Raw genomic sequence first — 6000 nt, 5'->3', positions numbered from 1 at the left:
TGTGTTTCAAGTACTAGCGAGGACCGTGGGAAGGCGACGACGTGATTGTACACACTGACGGAGAAACTGTTTTTATGATCATAGGATGTATTTTGTTATGATAACATTGTTCACGTTTGAATTTGGAATGTTAAACGATGGTTTTTGATGTTTGCAAAAATGAAACTTTTGTTTTAAAATTTACGTTGTTACAAGTTGGTATCAGAGCCTTGGTTTGAGGGATTCGGATACACCTTCGGGTGTAACTGAACTCAAACCGGGGATTTGAGGAAAAAATTTAATTATTAAAAGCAATAAAATTTTGATAAGAGATTTCGAAACAACCAAAGGAGAAGCAGTGTGTACGGTCGGCCAGCGCCCGAACAGTAAAATCCCAAAATACTCTTACAATATGTGTTATGAGATATGTTATGATATGATACGCATGCTAGCAGAGTAGGTATTCATATTAGGACTAGAGTGGCCTGATTTGTGATGCCTTAGTCTAGGGGAAACAGCTGCTATGAGAGGCTTTGAGAGCGAGTGGGTAGCCAGCGCATACCAAGAATAGAGTACTCATGATCCGGGGTTCGGGGAGGAGGATTTGGGATGAATGTTGATACGGTGTAGTCGGTAGTATTTGGCCCGTACTACTGGAGACACCGTGTCAGTGGGTAACCCAAGTAAGAATTCTTGGGTATCGGAGACCGAGTAGGGTTGCGTTATCGAGTGCGATTATGCTCGATGGAGTCTCTGATATTTTTATGTTGTATTTCAGAGGCATTATGGTTGGACCACGCCACAGACCTGGTACGAGCGGTGTGAGTGATGAGGAGCTTCATCAGACGATTCACGTGGAGGTGGCTGCGGCGATCCGGGCCGAGATTCCGGAGATGTTTGGGTCTATTAAGACCACTCTAATTGAGACTTTTGATGAGCGGTACGCCGTGCTGACTGAGGCTGCAGCTACCGCAGCTGTGGCCACTGCCAGACCACAGGGAGGTGACTCGTTGCTATTCCGGGAGTTCAGCAACACGAAGCCACCCGATTTTGACGGGACACAGGATCCGATCGTTGCGATGAGATGGATCGCTGATATTGAGGGATACTTCTACACTTGTTCATGTCCGGAGCATCTGAGGGTACGATTAGCTTTGAACCAACTCCGCCTGGGAGCAAAGGATTGGTGGAAGTTCGTGACGGCGAACTTCACTCTTGCGGAGACTTCAGCCATGCCTTGGGAGAGATTTACTTCTATGTTCAGAGACAAGTATGTTCCCCTGGTGGAGAGGAAACGGTTGGTTCAGGAGTTTTTGACCCTCAAGCAGGGTAATGATTCGGTTACGGTGATCACTCGGAAGTTTCATGAAAGGGCGATGTTTTGCCTTAAGCAGGCTCAGATGAGCTGATATTTGGTTGTACTGAGGAGGGATATCCGAGAGTTCGTATCGAACTCGTCATACCAGACCTTCGCTGAGCTCCAGGAAAATGCCAGGAAGAGAGAGATCAAGTTGGAGACTCGGGCCATGGAGGAGTCCGAGTCTCAGCGGGTGGATCGGCAGTCGGCTCAATCCCAGCCAGCAGCCAAGCGGACCAAGTCCACCAATTCGAGGATGGGACGTCAAAAGGGCTGCACTTGCGGAAAGTGTGGCAAGGGTCATGAGGGGGCATGTCGATCAGGTGCTTGCTACAAGTGTGGCAAGGAGGGGCACATTGCTAGGGATTGCCCCAAGGGATTTATGGTTTGCTTTCATTGCAACCAGACCGGCCATCGGAAGGCTGAGTACCCTCAGCTTCACCAGGGATCTGTGCCTACTGCTAGGGTTACCGAGAATCGGCCGATGAAAGTCAAGGCTCCGAAGGCTCGTGGTAGAGCTTTTCAGTTGACTGCGGAGGAGGTCCGCGCAGCGCCCGATGTCGTAGCTGGTATGTATTCTTTCATGTATTTACTTTTATGCTAAGATATTGTGCTTATATTATGATATGCGTAGGTACTTTTCTTGTGAATTCTGTACCTGCCTTGGTATTATTTGACTCGGGTGCGAGTCGGTCTTTTGTATCTTTGGCTTTTAGCCAGCACATTGGTATTGATCGGGAGGTGATGAGTCGACCCCTGCGGGTTTCTATAGCGGATGAGAAAGCGGTATACGCCACTGACGTGATTCGAGGATGTGTGCTCGAGATTTTTGGTGTCAAGTTTCCTATAGACTTGATTCCTATAGCAATGGGGGATGTCTGCGTCATCGTGGGCATGGATTGGTTGAGTAAGTTTGGGGCAGTCATTGACTGCGAGAGACAATTGGTGACAATACGAGACCCTAGTGGGGGAGTGCTTATTGTGTATGGTGAGGGGACCTGGTGTGGGTTAGCGTTTTGTTCGGCTGCCAGGGCGAGACAGAGTTTGCAGCAGGGCTGCAGTGGATTCATAGCCTATCTGATGGACACTAGAGTGGCCGCGGGGAGGCCAAATTCGGTTGACGAGGTTCCAGTAGTATGCGAGTTTTCGGATGTATTCCCCGAAGAATTAGCAGGTGTGCCTCCGGAAAGGCAAGTGGAGTTTCGTGTCGATCTGGTTCCGGGAGCGGCGCCCATCGCCAAGGCGCCCTATCGCCTCGCCGCACCGGAAATGCAGGAGTTATCCTCGCAGCTTCAGGAGCTATTGGGAAAGGGGTTTATTCGACCGAGTAGCTCACCTTGGGGTACGCCGATTCTGTTTGTCATGAAAAAGGATGGTTCACACCGGATGTGTATCAATTACCAGGAGTTGAACAAGTTGACGGTTAAGAACCGGTATCCGTTACCAAGGATCGATGATCAGTTCGATCAGTTGTAGGGGGCATCTTGGTTCTCTAAGATAGACTTGAGGTCGGGTTATCATCAGATGTGGGTTCTGGATGAAGATATCCAGAAGACAGCATTCAGAACTCGTTATGGACATTACGAGTTGGTGGTGATGCCTTTTGGGCTCACCAATGCCCCGACTGCGTTCATGGATCTTATGAACAGGGTGTGCAGGCCGATGTTGGATCGGTCGGTGATCGTATTCATTGATGATATTTTGGTATATTCGAGGCCTAGGGAGCAGCATGATGAGCATTTGAGGGAAATTCTTGGAGTATTGAGATCGGAGAGGCTGTATGCCAAATTCTCCAAGTCTGATTTCTGATTACGAGAGGTCCAGTTCCTAGGGCACCTTGTTAACCAGAAAGGGATATTGGTCGATCCGGCCAAGATTGAGGCAGCGATGAGATGGGAAGTGCCGAGATCGCCCACTGAGATCAGGAGCTTTCTGGGATTGGCCGGCTATTATCGAAGGTTTATCTAGGATTTCTCCAAGATCGTTGTGCCACTTACTAAGATGACCTGGAAGGGTGTTGCATTTTCATGGGGACCGGAGTAGCAGTCCTCATTCGAGACCCTTCGTCAAAAATTGTGCGAGGCCCCGGTGCTTGCACTCCCGGAAGGGATGGAGGATTTTGTGGTATACTGTGATGCATCGATATCGGGATTAGGGGCGGTGCTTATGCAGATGGGACACGTTATAGTGTATGCTTCGAGGCAGCTGAAGCCTCGTGAGTCGAGATACCCCACACACGACCTGGAACTGGGGGCTGTGGTGTTTGCCCTCATGATCTGGCGGCACTATCTTTATGGGGTTCGGTGTACCATATACACAGACCACAAGATTCTGAAGTACTTGATGGATCAGCCAAATCTGAATATGTGACAGATGAGATGGTTGGATGTGGTGAAGGATTATGATTGTGAGATCCTGTACCACCCGGGCAAGGCGAATGTAGTGGCCGATGCGTTGAGCCGTAGGGCGGAAAGCACCCCGATCCGAGACATTTGTATGAGGTTGACGGTGATGACTCCGATTTTGGACACCATCCGAGGAGCTCAGGCTGAGGCTGCGAGACCAAAATACCAGAAGAGGGAGCGGGTTGTCGGTCAGGTATCGGAATTCGTTACGGATGGACGGGGACTCATGACATTTCAGGGTCGGATTTGGGTACCGTTTGTGGACGGTACGCGTACTATTGTGATGGAGGAAGCGCATCGATCGAAATTCTCGATTCATCCCGGGGCTACTAAGATGTATTTGGACGTAAAGAAGGAGTATTGGTGGCCCTGTATGAAGAGGGATGTTGCATGTTTCGTTGAGAGGTGCCTGACTTGTCGTCAAGTTAAGGCCGAGCACCAGCATCCTCACGGTAAATTGCAGCCGCTGGAGATTCCCGAATGGAAGTGGGAACATATTACCATGGATTTTATCACCAAATTGCCGAGGACTGCGAAGGGGGTCAATGCGATTTGGGTGATTGTGGATAGATTGACGAAGAGCGCTCATTTTCTAGCCATCAATGAGAGCTCTTCTGCAGAGAAGTTGGCAGAATTATATGTGAGGGAGGTAGTAACGCGGCATGGGGTTCCGATGTCGATTGTTTCAGATCGGGATGTACGATTTACTTCCAAGTTTTGGACGAAGTTTCATGAGGAGTTGGGTACGAGGCTACATTTCAGTACCGCATACCACCCGCAGACGGATAGATAGAGCGAGCGAACAATTCAGACGCTTGAGGATATGCTCCGAGCATGTGTTTTGGATTTTGGAGGGATTTAGGACACCTATTTACCCTTAGCAGAGTTCTCGTACAACAACAATCATCATTCGAGCATTGGTATGCCACCCTTTGAGCTGTTGTATAGGAGGAGGTGTCGCACCCCCATCTGCTGGGGAGAGGTGGGGCAGCGAGTGATGGGTAGCATGGAGATTGTACTCCAGATGACCGAGCAGATTCAGCAGGTCAGGTAGAGATTGTTGACTGCGCAGAGTCGCCAAAAGAGTTATGCGGACTGGCGTCGCCAAAAGAGTTATGCTCCTTAAGGTCTCTCCTTGGAAAGGAGGGATACGATTCAGGAAGAGGGGCAAGTTGGGACCCCGGTATATTGGACCTTTCAGGGTAATTGCTAGGGTAGGCAGGGTAGCCTACCGGTTGGATCTACCTGCTGAGTTGGGACAAATCCATAACACCTTTCATGTCTCACAGTTGAGGAAATGTATTGCCGACGAGTCGGCAGTGGTGCCATTAGATGATATTTGGGTGGATGCAGGCCTGAACTATGTCGGGAGATCAGTGGCAATCAGGGATCAGAAGGTTAAGGTTTTGAGGAACAAGGAAGTACCCTTGGTACAAGTGCAGTGGCAACATTGGAAGGGGTCCGAGCTGACATGGGAGTCCGAGTCTGAGATGCGGGATCAGTATCCGGAGTTGTTTTCAGTATGAGACTTCAGGGATGAAGTTTGGTTCTAGTGGGGGAGAATTGTAACAGCCCGAAATCCAGGTATCCTTCTATTTATCCGTGCATCTTTGATATGTTGCCATTTAGGGTTTTCATGTTAGGCGAGTACGCTGGGCATAACAGGAGTACGTTGCGCGTACTCGCGCGCTTCATTTGGATGCGTTCACCTTCGGGTACACTGGGCGTACACAAAGTTACGCTGGGCGTAACCGGTCCAGACCTAAAAAACCTAATTCATTCAGAGGGCTAAAAAAGGAATGTGTGGCTGGACTTCTCAATCACCATCCCAAAGAGAGAAACCCTAAAGAGAGTGTGAATTCGTTCTTAGGCCATTTTGTGAGTATTCTAAGCTTGGTGGTGCCATTCCAAGGTAGCAAAGGAGAAGAAGAGCTCATTGGGAAGGCTAGAAGTGGTGTTCAAGTGTAGATCTGAGCTTTGCAAAGGTTGAAGCTTCATTATCAGGTAAAAAGTTTGGATCTTGACATATGGTTCATGATATATGCTTCAAGTACCATTTTCTAGGGTTTTAATCCCAAAGGTGGAGACTTATTGTGCAAATGGTCTCTATAAGCTTAGATCCATCATATTTCTGGTCTATTGGAGTTGTAGACTCATAAAAATATTATCTTGGACGTGAATGTTGCACCATGCATGAGATCTAGGTCTTTGAGTTGGAATAGAATGATGTTAAGAAGTGTTGGAGCCTTTACAGCCATG

This window comes from Lactuca saligna, chromosome 5 (assembly GCF_052625555.1).
Source record: "Lactuca saligna cultivar CGN05327 chromosome 5, ASM5262555v1, whole genome shotgun sequence".
NCBI classification, from domain to species: Eukaryota; Viridiplantae; Streptophyta; class Magnoliopsida; order Asterales; family Asteraceae; genus Lactuca; species Lactuca saligna.
This window is presented reverse-complemented; position numbering follows the sequence as displayed.